This window comes from Channa argus, chromosome 1 (assembly GCF_033026475.1).
Source record: "Channa argus isolate prfri chromosome 1, Channa argus male v1.0, whole genome shotgun sequence".
Taxonomy (NCBI): domain Eukaryota; kingdom Metazoa; phylum Chordata; class Actinopteri; order Anabantiformes; family Channidae; genus Channa; species Channa argus.
In genome coordinates, this window is record NC_090197.1 from 1,093,414 (window position 1) to 1,104,994 (window position 11,581).

An 11,581-nucleotide genomic window follows, 5' to 3' on the forward strand; every position below is an offset into this window, starting at 1 on the left:
AATGTGATTTGATTGAAGCATCTTGTGTTGTCTCTTATTCTTTCACACACACACAAGGATGGGAATTGATTTGCATTAGGAAAAAACACGTTGAAGAGATGAGATGAAAAATTATATATTTTTTTTTAAACACACAAAAGAGTAAATTATGACAAAAACAAGTAATGATTTGCTTCTTATTCCATTGCCAAACTCATTCTCTCCCACATAGACACTCAGGGCAGAAATGTTTATTCGTTTCATATATTTTCATTAGATTTTCATAAAGTCAAATTCATTGAGTTTGTGTGAAGCAAAGAGAAAGAAGGAAAAGGGGAATAAAGGTGCAAGCGACAGGAGGTTTGATTCGATCTGGTTCCCAGGCCTGTGAGGACGACAGCTGATTAATGCAGCAATCAACAGCTCAAATGAAAAATACTAAGATACAGCAGCTAAAATTACTAATACATTTCATTGTGCTCACTTCAGTGTGTGTGTGTGTGTGTGTGTGTGTGTTGAAGGTGTTAGTCAGTCCTCCTGCAGCCTGTGGAGCTAAAGTGCCTCTGAGCTAAACATGCCACCCCCTCAGCCAGATGACACATTTTCATGAGCTAACTCTCCGCTTCGTGGTTTATATGTCACCAACTCGTTTTCTCCTGCAGCCACAACAAATTTCCTCCACAGCTGAACCTGATTCAACTGTGACCCGTGAAATCGTGAGTTTCTCCCATGTCCTGGAGGTGAGATTGAGCTCTGGTTCAGGAAAAACCTCCTGCTTTTGCTAACGGTATAAAGCTGGAGCCAGTTCTGTGAGATCAGATACTTTGTTGGAAAAGAGAAACTTTTTACTGAGATGATCAGTAGATGACCAATGAAAGACGTTTAGCTGTTGTCTAAGTGATAGCTAACAGCTGCTGTAGCTGTTATATGGTCCCCTCCAGCTTTAGCTAAAGCTAAACATGACCAGCCAGATCTTCTCCATGAACGTCACTTTCCTTCTGTTTTCCTGTGGACGTCGTCCTCAGATTGATGTGTTCACAGCAACCAGGAGCTGCTGATACGTAATTCAGTTGCCTTTAATGGTCCTGAGAACAGCAGCAGTGACGTCTCCCTTCATTATCCTGGTTCCTGCATGTTGGTGTTAGCATGTTTCCCTCTGTCAGAAAAGCAGAATTATTTCTGACTTCCTCTACTTTCACCTAAAAGGTGAATTTCACACTGGGCTGCTAAAAGGGAGCAGCAGGTCATCGTGGATGTAAATAGTTTTTTTTAACTGCTAATGTTTCTGTGGCCCCTGAGACAACAGGTAAACACTGTCTTCACCTTGTCGGACAAACTCGAAGTCACAGAACTTCTACAGTGGCCAGCAGGGACAAACCACCGGAGCCGGTTCCTCTCACAGATTTACTCGCTGAAGACTGACTTTGAGGCTTAGCAGCTGTTCTCTGACCCTGTATGTGTGTGATTTACAGAAAACATTCATAAAGTGCCATATGGCCAGTGGTTTATACTTCTCCTTTATGTCTCCGTGTATGAGATGCCCCCCTCCTCCACTCCATCAGTGCAGAAGTTGATTCATTTCCTCCATCATTAACTCCTGTGTGGCTCTGACGGGACCTGATGAAGGCGTTCCTTTGTAGAACTCATCCATCGTGTGTGTTTTTATGACGTTTCTTAACATGATTCAATGTGTGTGCGTGTGTGTGTGTGGAACCCTTACAGTTTCAGCCCTGAGGGGTTGAACGTCTCTGATTTATTGTTTCGATACCAACCTGAGCGGCGGCTTAAAGCTGCACAAGTCTGCGGGTGAAATGGAAACGCTCATACATTTATTTATTTCATGCATTTCATTATGTTGCGTCTCAGTGAAGCTGCACTGCGGCTGATGTTTAATGTGCGAGCTGAGCTGGAATCTGCTGTTTACTTCTGAAGGAGATCGGACTGGGATGATACTGCTGCTTTTTTCTTCACCTAAAAGCATCAAACGGTGAATTTACAGACGACTGGCAATAACAACTGGAAACACTTGGAATGAGGTTTAGAAAAAAATCCTTCTTGGCTTCAGGTGTTGTTAAATAAAGTTTGTAAAGTTTGTTTTTGAGCCTTTTGAAGGTTTTGATATAAGGCAACATCTGGAGTTCATCTGTCCGTCTGTGAAGCTGAACGTGGCCTACGGAAACGAAGTGTTGGACTGGATGAAGACATGCAATGGCTGTTAATGAATCATTGAATTCAGCAGGATTAGGCCTCTGGGAACCATGAATGTGTGAACCAGCACACGGGCTCACACCCAAAAAACCACAGCCTCATGATTCAGGTGGACCAGGTCTGTGTTTTACCACACTGAAAAACCTCAGTGGGGTTTAGCCCAGGACTGTGACTATTTTAAAACCTTTTCAGATACATTCATATGTTAACTTGCTTCGATGTTGGCTCCAACACGTGAGCTACATGTTTCCCTCAGTTATAACAGATCATCACACCACAACATGGTACAGTGTGTTGGGGTACACCGGGTGTAGCAGGACCACGTTTTCCAAACTGAATCACTGCAGTCCTCACCACCTCCCATGATGTCATCTTTGTCTAACAGTAGCATCATTAACACTGAGACCTAAAGGTCCTCAGATGTCTGCATCACTTTTTATCTGAAGGTTCCTCTGATTGTGCCACAGTTTGCTGCTCATTACGACCTTTTAATCAACTTCACATTGCTGAAACAGTTGATTTTAACATGTAAGTGATGAAGAAGACTCACACCAACAGGCCAGAAACGTTTGCTGCAGTGCTTCTAAACTGGGAAAATGAAAAAGGGAGGTGATGGTCCTGGAAAACCATCTAGTTCAACCTTCTGCTCTGCTTGGTTTTAAGAAGAAGAAGAGCAGCTGGTGGTTCTGGTCTGAACAAGCATGATGCAGATATCTCAGTGTAATCAGGCACAAAGGAACAAAAGCACAATCAAAGCTTATTTCCCCAGACATCAGCAGTCCTCATACCCTGTAATGTGTTGTTTTTCATAAACACAGAGGAGGCGGAGGAGGCGGGCTGAGGACGGACAAACACACACCAAGACAGAAGACAGGCTGCTAATCCCAGCCGTGCACGTGAGGCCTCTCCTTCTCTTTCCTTTCCTCGCTCGGCTCTAATTATCCTGCAGAGAAACAAACTCCATTTGTCAGCTGGAAATTTAATTGAAGTTTCCTCGTGGAAATGATTCCACTCCCATAAAGAGCACACTGGAGAGGACCCGCTTCCTTTTATTAGCAGCACTTTTTGCAGCTACGCACTCAGCAATTACTGCAGACATCCAGTGTTGCACACTGTACACACTTGTCTTTATAGAAATTTCTTTTCTGGAGTTAAATGGAAGCAACAGACTGTGTTTGAGCAACAGGAAGTAACAAATGCTGCGATATTTAGTATATCTCAGATGAATCCATGAAAAATAAACTGAACCTTTTCTCATTTATTGTTAGTTTAAACAAAGTTGTGCTGCTTCCTCTTCATGGTACTGTACATTTAATACATTTTAGTATTGATCCATAACAAGAGGAGTTTCTAAGCACCCAAACTAATTAATCACAGTTACCAATGAAATTTGGTTTGTTAATCAGAAAAGTCATTTAAAAACATTATGTTTTATTACATTTATGTTTCTCCAATGATTTAAACTAATCATTGTGTGATTTCTTAAGCATTTTTCAACATTTTCTGACACAATAATGAATCCAGTTCTTCTGAAAAATGATCTTCAGATTATTAAGTAAAGAGCTTTGAACTTGTATTCAATAAGCATCCTCAGAAGAATCCATTGATTTATCACTGAGACTTTAAAAATAAGACCCCGATCATCTTTGACTCCAGCGTTCTTCCTTATCAGAATCTGGTGCCTCTATTACCCACAATGCAACCTGACAGCCAACAGTTCAGCAGGAGATTGAATTGAATTTATGCTCCACTTTGTCCTCCAGACTTAATTCCTACAACCTTTCTGACAACACTTGGAAACAGACAGAGGTAAAAACAAAATCAGCGTCTGCCTGTGTGCTGCTGAATCTATTTTGGATTTGAAATGAAGTGATTTGAATTGATCCCTGTGATTATTGTGTCCTTGACCCTAAGATTAATAAACAAGCAAATCTATTCTCTAGGATTTGTTGTCCTAATAACAATAACATTGTTATTTTTAACTTCCATTTCTAATGATCTTTTATTTTTGTTGTTAATATCTCCTGATAAAATCGATCTTTTCATTGACCTTTCTCTTTAATTTGTTCTTGTTTAAACCTTTTACAAACTGATCCCTTTAAAAACCATAGATACAAAACAAACTTAACACAACTGTTTAAATTAAGTAGAAGAATCCAAGTGCAGTGTGAAGAGGGAATGAACATTTGTGTTAGAAATAAATGATTTTTGTTAACCATCCACTTAACCACTGACATTATAAACAAATGTTTTTAAGTTGACTTCTCATAAATATTAAGTTGCTTCAAATTGTTTTTCCAATTAGTTTTCCCACAGAAGAAAGAGCAAAGATGTTCAGTTTATGGCCTAAACACAAGCAGCACTATTGGTAGTTGTCCTTTATCCATCAGTCCACTAGAAATAAAAGCCAAATTAGACAATTCTAAAATAGAATTTCTTTGTAAAGCTAATTATGCTCACCTTCAAAATATCTTTTTTGCCTCTTCTCCATGGACAGCAGCTCCCATAACACTCAGACTCCACTTGTTTTGTGTTAAGTGGAGGAGGGGACTTAAAACCGTGCACTCATAGAAGAATTAAAATCAATTACCAAGTTAAATTTGATTTTAAATCAATGAACACATATATTAGAGTAAACATGTCTCACAAAAATAAGTAATTATTAATATTTTGAAAACTGAAAGTAAAAAGTTTTTTTTATGTGTTTAAACCAGTAAATAAGTATTTTCTAACATGGAAACAGACATTTAATGATTAAACAGGTCTCCAAGCTCCAAACCTACAGTCCACAGTTTGGCTGTAACACATTTGTGTCTGTGCAGCTTTGTTGCTTTGTTGCTTGTCTGCATCTTCCTGACTCACTGCTGCTTAGAATCCGGAAACAAGAACAACTCAGACATGTTGTCACATCCTAAATGCGTTTTGAAAATTGAAGAAGTAGAATTTCTTTGTATGTGTGTTTAAATCCTGCATCTTTTTCTTCGTTCTTTGTTAATTCTTTGTGAAGCTCCTTTAATTTAAGTTTAAAGTCATGCGGGGCGGGGTTTTATCGCAGCCCCTCTTCTCATTGGCTCCGGGGTGTTTTATGATAATATAGTAGGCGTGGTCTGACGCCGGAGACGCCGAGCTGCGGAGCGACGCCTCATTGTGTGGTTTGGACCCGGACAGGACGCGCTGTTTCTCCCGTTGCCCCCCGTCCAATCTCTGTCGGTGGATTTATACCTGAGGCGGAGCGGGGCAGGAGCAGGATTTTGCCGCCGGTTTGGTCCCGTTTATAGGAAATAAGCCAAGCTGTTGTGGATTAATAGGACTGTGTTTGCACCGGACCGAGACCGCAGCGGAGTCCGGGTTCCGTCTGTCTTCAGTCTCTGTGGACATGCGGACACAAAAAGGTGAGTTTGTTCTTCTTCTTCTGGCGTTTTCCTGCAGGAATCCCCCCCTCTGCGCGAGCGCGTGTGTGTGTTTGCGCGCGGTTGCGCCCCCGGTACTTGTGTTATATTACATGTGTGCGTTTGTGCACGCACGAGCAGGATGTGGTGTATTTTGGGGATGCGATGTGTGTTTGACAGCTTTGATTGACGGCTGTCAGTCACGCCGCGGTCAGCGCGCGCTGCAGCATCTGTGCCTCTGAAGCTTCATTAACTCCAGTCACCTTCCTGCCTCCCTGCGTCCCGAGGCTTTGTGCTGTCGGACTCCACGGGATCAGGACCGGGGATCGCGCTGTGCTCGTGCACAGAGAAAAACCTTCACGTTCCTCAGAGAGATGGCGAGTTTTACCACGGAGCTACAGGAACGAGGTTTTCCCCTCTTTGGTGGAGGTTTGGGCGTCTGAGCCTGAGCTGTGCTTGAAGGGTTCATTTAACAGAGGGGCTGATGATGTGGGAGTCTGGATGTTCTGGTTCCAGTTCAGAGCAGCTCAATATTCCAATCAATGAATCCGTTTGTTAAATGTCAAACATTAGTCCCAGTCCCTGGTCTAATGGCTCCAAGGTGACATCTGATCAATGCTACTCATTTCCTTTACCTCATCAATTGTTTCCGCTCTGGATCCTGAACCAAGTCTAAGCAGCAGGAGCTGCTAGTACGGAGCCAGTACTGACCCAGATCCAGATCTTTATCAGAAGCCATGTCGGGTGTTGTCAGTAAAATGCTGAGGCAGGAATGGGGTCTTCTAGCTGATGCATCAATTCACCATAAAAACAGGATCAGCCTGAATCCCGATTCTCTGGATCCCGATGTCCTGATGAATCCGCGCTGGGGTTCTGAGCTCAGCTGCTGCAGGATGTTCAGCCAGCTGGTGCTGAAGCAGATCATTGGTCCTGTTATTCTGGTTTAAGTCTGGAGCAGTTGCGGATTTACAGGAGCTGCTGCTTTTGTCTGATTTCAGTGGTTTTAATTTGTTGGATTCCTGATCAGTTTGTGTGCAGAAGGATTAACTTGAATGGATACAGTTTTTTGTCAGTTAGATGATTTCAGACTAACTTCCAGTTTAAAGACACATCCTGGCTCCTGCATCATCACCTTCGTTATGATGTGACACTGGTTGGGTGGGATTTGGGCCCTGAATGCAGGAGCCCGTCAAACAGGGATCAGGAGAGGCCACATCAGACTCACAGTAGATCAGATGTTAAAGGGGGAGTTCTCCCAGTAAACAGTTCTTAAGTGGCTTTCATTGGCCTCTCATTAAGGGGGGCTGGATGAGGCTGAACAGGTAATTTACGGCGTCCTGCTGCTGTGGCTCTGAAATCCGGCACCACGTTCTGCCAGTAACCACCGATCACGAGCAGGACGTTGAACTATTAACACTGATGCGTTTTGGCAGCAGAGTCCGGGCTGCTCGCAGGAGAGTTGATTTTATGAGAAATATGAGATTTTGACAGAATTTAGTGTTGCTTAATCTCCTGGTTACGAGCATTTCACATGGAACATAGATTTTAGCGTCTGTATTATCTGCTTTTACAGCCTGACATAAACCTTTACGAGCTGGGTTCATAGCTGATGAGTTCCAGCTGATGGGGGGGTCCACCAGCGTAAAACATAAAATTATAGTTTCTGCATGAAAAAAAAACAGGCTCATTAAACCCTGGGATGCACCAGGAGGCTGCAAAGCTTCACGTTTAGCTGATATTAGGGACTAAAACACATGCTTCTTTATATTAATAGGAATTAGTCAATAAGTTTTATTAAATGTTTCCCAGTCATTTTCAGTAAATCAATTATTTTTGTGAAATGTCAAAAAACAATGTGGTGTGTGTGTGTGTGTGTGTGTTTTGGCTGGGGGGTTACTCAAGCCTGAATTATTAGTCCTTTTTTCCTAATAACCAACTGCTCGTTTTTAGCACTGCAAACCGTCACGTGGACACCTTCGTAGTCAGGATTTACCAGGACTGGGTTTAGCTGGGATGTTGCCATATTGTGGCACCTCTGGGATAAACGCAGCCTGTGAGCCGGTGACTCATGTTCTGAATTAGTCCCCATAGAAACTGCCTCTGCTACAATATAGGGGAACATTAATAAAAGTGGTTCAAATGTGCATCTGCCAGTCATGATCAGATACAGTGGAATTATTAAATATGTGTCGACCAGCCGTTTGGAGATGACGAGACGCGTGATCCAGTGCAGCAGTGTGTCTGGCTGATGGGTTTTAAACATTTCTTTGACAATAATAGAGGCTGCAGACCTGCTGGTGTAGGAGCTCAGGATCAGGGTTTGGTAAACGCCACATTAAGTGGTCGCGCCGGTGGTCACTGCATTTCCTCCCCTGTGCCTCAGAATAACAACCCGCTGTTAAAAGATAAAGATTCAGCTGTGGTCAAGTTTGGAATGAGTGCAGTGATGTGAAGAAAAGACCAGGAAAACACAGGAGGAACTGAACCTGTGGCTGCTCAGGCTGTTTACCACTCTGGAGGTCACAGATTACCCCCCCTCCCCAGTCTAGACTCAGTCATCCATTGTACAGTTTGACTGTGTGAAGGTGTGACCATCTTTGTTTGCACCAGCACCTGCCTCACAAATCTGCCACCACGCCGCCCACTGACTCGCTGCCGCTCCACTGTACGCGTTAACCTCGGGGTGCGTTTGGGCATAATGACCTACCAGTCCCTGGTGGGTGGACGCAGGAGAGCAGGAGAAGGAGGAGGAAGCGGAGAGAATAATGTTGTTTCAGTGCAGGAAGATTAGCCGCGTCACTGTGAAAGCGTGTCATCAGCTATTATGTTCTGTGTGCAAATCTGTGCTTCGGGACTCGCCTTTTGTTCTAATCCTGTGTGTGTGTGTGTGTGTGTGTGAGACTGCAGGAAACTGGATGTTCATCAACATCATTTGCAAATACCCATAACCCCTTCCTCCCTCTTGTTTTCTTTTTGTCTTGTCTCCCAGCAGGAAGCTGAGCTTTAGGAAGTGAGGAAAGGAAGGGAGGGAAGTTAACAGTGACTAGAACCCCCCCTTTTTTGAGGGGGGGTTACAGTACTTATATTGCCGTCCACCTACGGTCACCAGTTGATCGATAAGTAAACAAGAAATAGAGCTTCCTTGAATTCTTTGTTTAAACTGACTGCAGATAGGAAATATTTGGCTTTTTCCTTCAAAATAACCAATATTCAAATCGTCTCAGTCAGTTTCACACTTCTTCCACGTACAAAGCATCCAGACGCTGCTTCGAGAGTCGGTTCTATTAGGACATCAGTCACCATTTCACCTTCGTGCAGCTCAGGCTGTGGTTGTTCTCCGCTTTGTTTGCCAAGAAATATGAATCTCAAGACGTTTCTGGCCTAAATTAAGGTCAGCTCACAGAGCTTTAACAAGCCTAAAAAGTCAGGAGGCTCCTGCGCCACAGCGTGTTTCAAAATGACCACAAAGAGACGAAAGTAACTGTATTATGACCTCAGGTTTAGAAATGGCCATAAAAAGACCCAAAATGAACCCAAGGAGATAAAACCAAAAGCTTCCCACTGCTCCTATACTGGTCCCCGTGTGACTGTGAGCACAGCAGGGCTCAGTAACAGGTGTGTTAGTCGCGCTCCGGTGGTGGTGCGAGGATCAGTGTGCGGTCAGCCGTGGTTTTGGTCTCGGCCCGGTCCTGAGAATCCGGCGCGGAGGACAAATTGCTGCTGCATTCGTGCTGGAACCAGGCCTGAGCGGCCTCCTGCTGCGGTATCACACTGTAATTGTATGTGACAGCGGCTCTGACGGATAAAGTGGCTGCGTTTATAGAAGACGATTGTCTCCGCGCTGCAGGTGCTGCCTCTGTTTTCTCACTGTTAAACCGTTTGTGTCTGGATTTTCCTCCTCTTCATGTCACATTGTGTCTGTGGAATCTGTACATATCACCCTCACATTACTTCCTTCTGTCTTTAAGTGAAGCATATCAGCAGGTTTACAAAATAAAAGCCCAAAAGTGAATGATCAAACCTTAACATGCAAAATAAGACGGCGTTATTCCAAAAATAATAATTATTCCCTCTAAATAATTAAGAAACCATTAAATTATTCCAAAATGTGCAAATGAATAGTCAATTAATAAGTACGTTTTTAGTGAAATAGTTGGAAATAAGACCAATAATGACAATAAGTAGTGTGTGTGTGTGTGTGTGTGTGTGTGTGTGTGTGTGTATGTGTGTGTGTGTGTGTGTAGCTGTTTTGACTTTCCATCACACACACGTTGGTGGTAATGAGCTAACAGATAAGTGTGTTGTTAATGATGATAGTGTTGAAGCCTCAGGCTTAGTTCACCTCTGCTCTGAGTGAACAATAAATACATCAATACTACTACTACTAGTATTATTACTACTACTTCTTCTCCATCTCCTCCTCCGCCTTCTCCTTCTTCTCTGGTCAGTAAAGGTCAGTTGTCAACAATCACTGAAGATCCTAAGTTGATGCTGTATAGTACTGAAGGTCTTGGAGGTGAAAAGCTGAAGATGTCTCTCAGCCAAGCAGAGACATCGGAGAGACAGGAAACTTCCTGTGGAAAGGACAGGCACTGTGCTGTGTCTTCACTCTTTACAAAGGACATCATGCAGTGAAACGTCAGGAATTCATCAGCCTGACCGTCACTGCTTTTACTGTGCAGCTGCAGCAGGGACAGGACGAGGCTGATGACTCCAACAACATCCCCTGGTATCTGCTGTGGTCGGTTCCTTACTGTGAAAGCTGCTCGGCCCAAATGTGAACCCACGTTTCAAATCTGAAATGCTCCTGAACCCCGTCCCTGCTGTAGACCTGTCCCCCTCTCTCTGTCTTCCTTTAGCTCTGTTACCACTGGTGGAGACTCAGTATTTGCTGATGAGATAAACTCCAGTACGTTGCATCAGGCTGAACACACACAGTGTGGTGAGCTCATGTCGGGAAAACCAGAGCATCCTGATCCACACTCCCCTCGCTCTGTGTGTGATGTTTTTGTAGCGCTCAGCGATACGAAACGAGGGAATGGAGGCGACGGAAAGTTCTCAGGGCTTTTAATCTGGAGTTTGATTCCCTCTCCTCCCTGTTTTTCCACCCGCCCCTTTGGCTGCGGGGCACTGCAGTGTGATGAATCAAACGCACCTGACGGGGCCTTTCCTATTCGAATCCCCTCCTCCTTTACTCCTCTCTTCCTCACTCTTCCTGACACTTTTCAGCAAAGTGTGATGTGAAGGTGACGCAACATGATGAAAGCTGCGGAGGCAGAAGGAGCGAACTGAAGGCTCTTAGATTCGGGTCAAGATACAAAATAATTAGGACTCCGAGACAAAGTGGTCCTGTGTTGGTCTTCAGGTTCAGAAGTGATGTTTAACACTGTTAGTCTGGAGAACGCTTTTATTTATTCATCCTCAGTCACGCTGTCGTTCTCTCCTTCTACACCGATTTCCTCCTTGGTGTTAATTTATTTGGCCCTCAGCTTTTCTCACTGTGTGTTTGTAGCGTCTGAATCATGCATGAATGCTAAACAAGCGCTGCATAATACATGGAACTCACACATGCATATTTTACAGTCAAGCAACAGTCCCTCAGGTTGGGAGCGTCTCGTGTTCACGTGGAGATCAGCTTCATCTCGTTGTCCGAGCAGAGGGAGACGACATGGAGCAGAGGAAAGTGAGAACTTGTGTTTGGATGAGCTGATCCAAGACAGAGGTCGGACCAGCAGCAGCAGGTCATCACGTGGGGAGAGAAAGGAGAAAATTATGACTGAAAAACTAAAGCAGCATTAAAAAAATTGACCTCCTCTGGTGATTAAGAGCCAAGATGTTTTCAAGATTCTGGCTTCGTCTCTGATAACAAGACCGAAGATGAGAGTCACTCGGGGTCACAATTAAAGTAATTATTTTACTTTATTTGAATAAAATAAGCTCAGGTTGACAGAGATGTCTGAAATTAAACGTGGAGGTTAAGATAAAGACACACACACACACACACA

At 43.7% G+C, this 11,581-nt stretch overlaps 1 protein-coding gene across 3 annotated transcripts in view; it reads left to right on the plus strand.

The window, feature by feature from the left end:
* The first annotated feature begins 5,245 nt into the window (after positions 1-5,245).
* The window catches only part of LOC137099397 (semaphorin-6D-like), a 144,368-nt gene continuing 138,032 nt past the window's right edge, over positions 5,246-11,581 (plus strand). For 2 of the 3 annotated variants that reach the window (XM_067476207.1, XM_067476197.1), the window contains exon 1: positions 5,246-5,579. The gene's annotated coding sequence lies outside the window, so the exon portion shown is untranslated. The remainder of the gene's footprint in view (positions 5,580-11,581) is intronic. The other variant, XM_067476187.1, reaches the window with a different exon arrangement.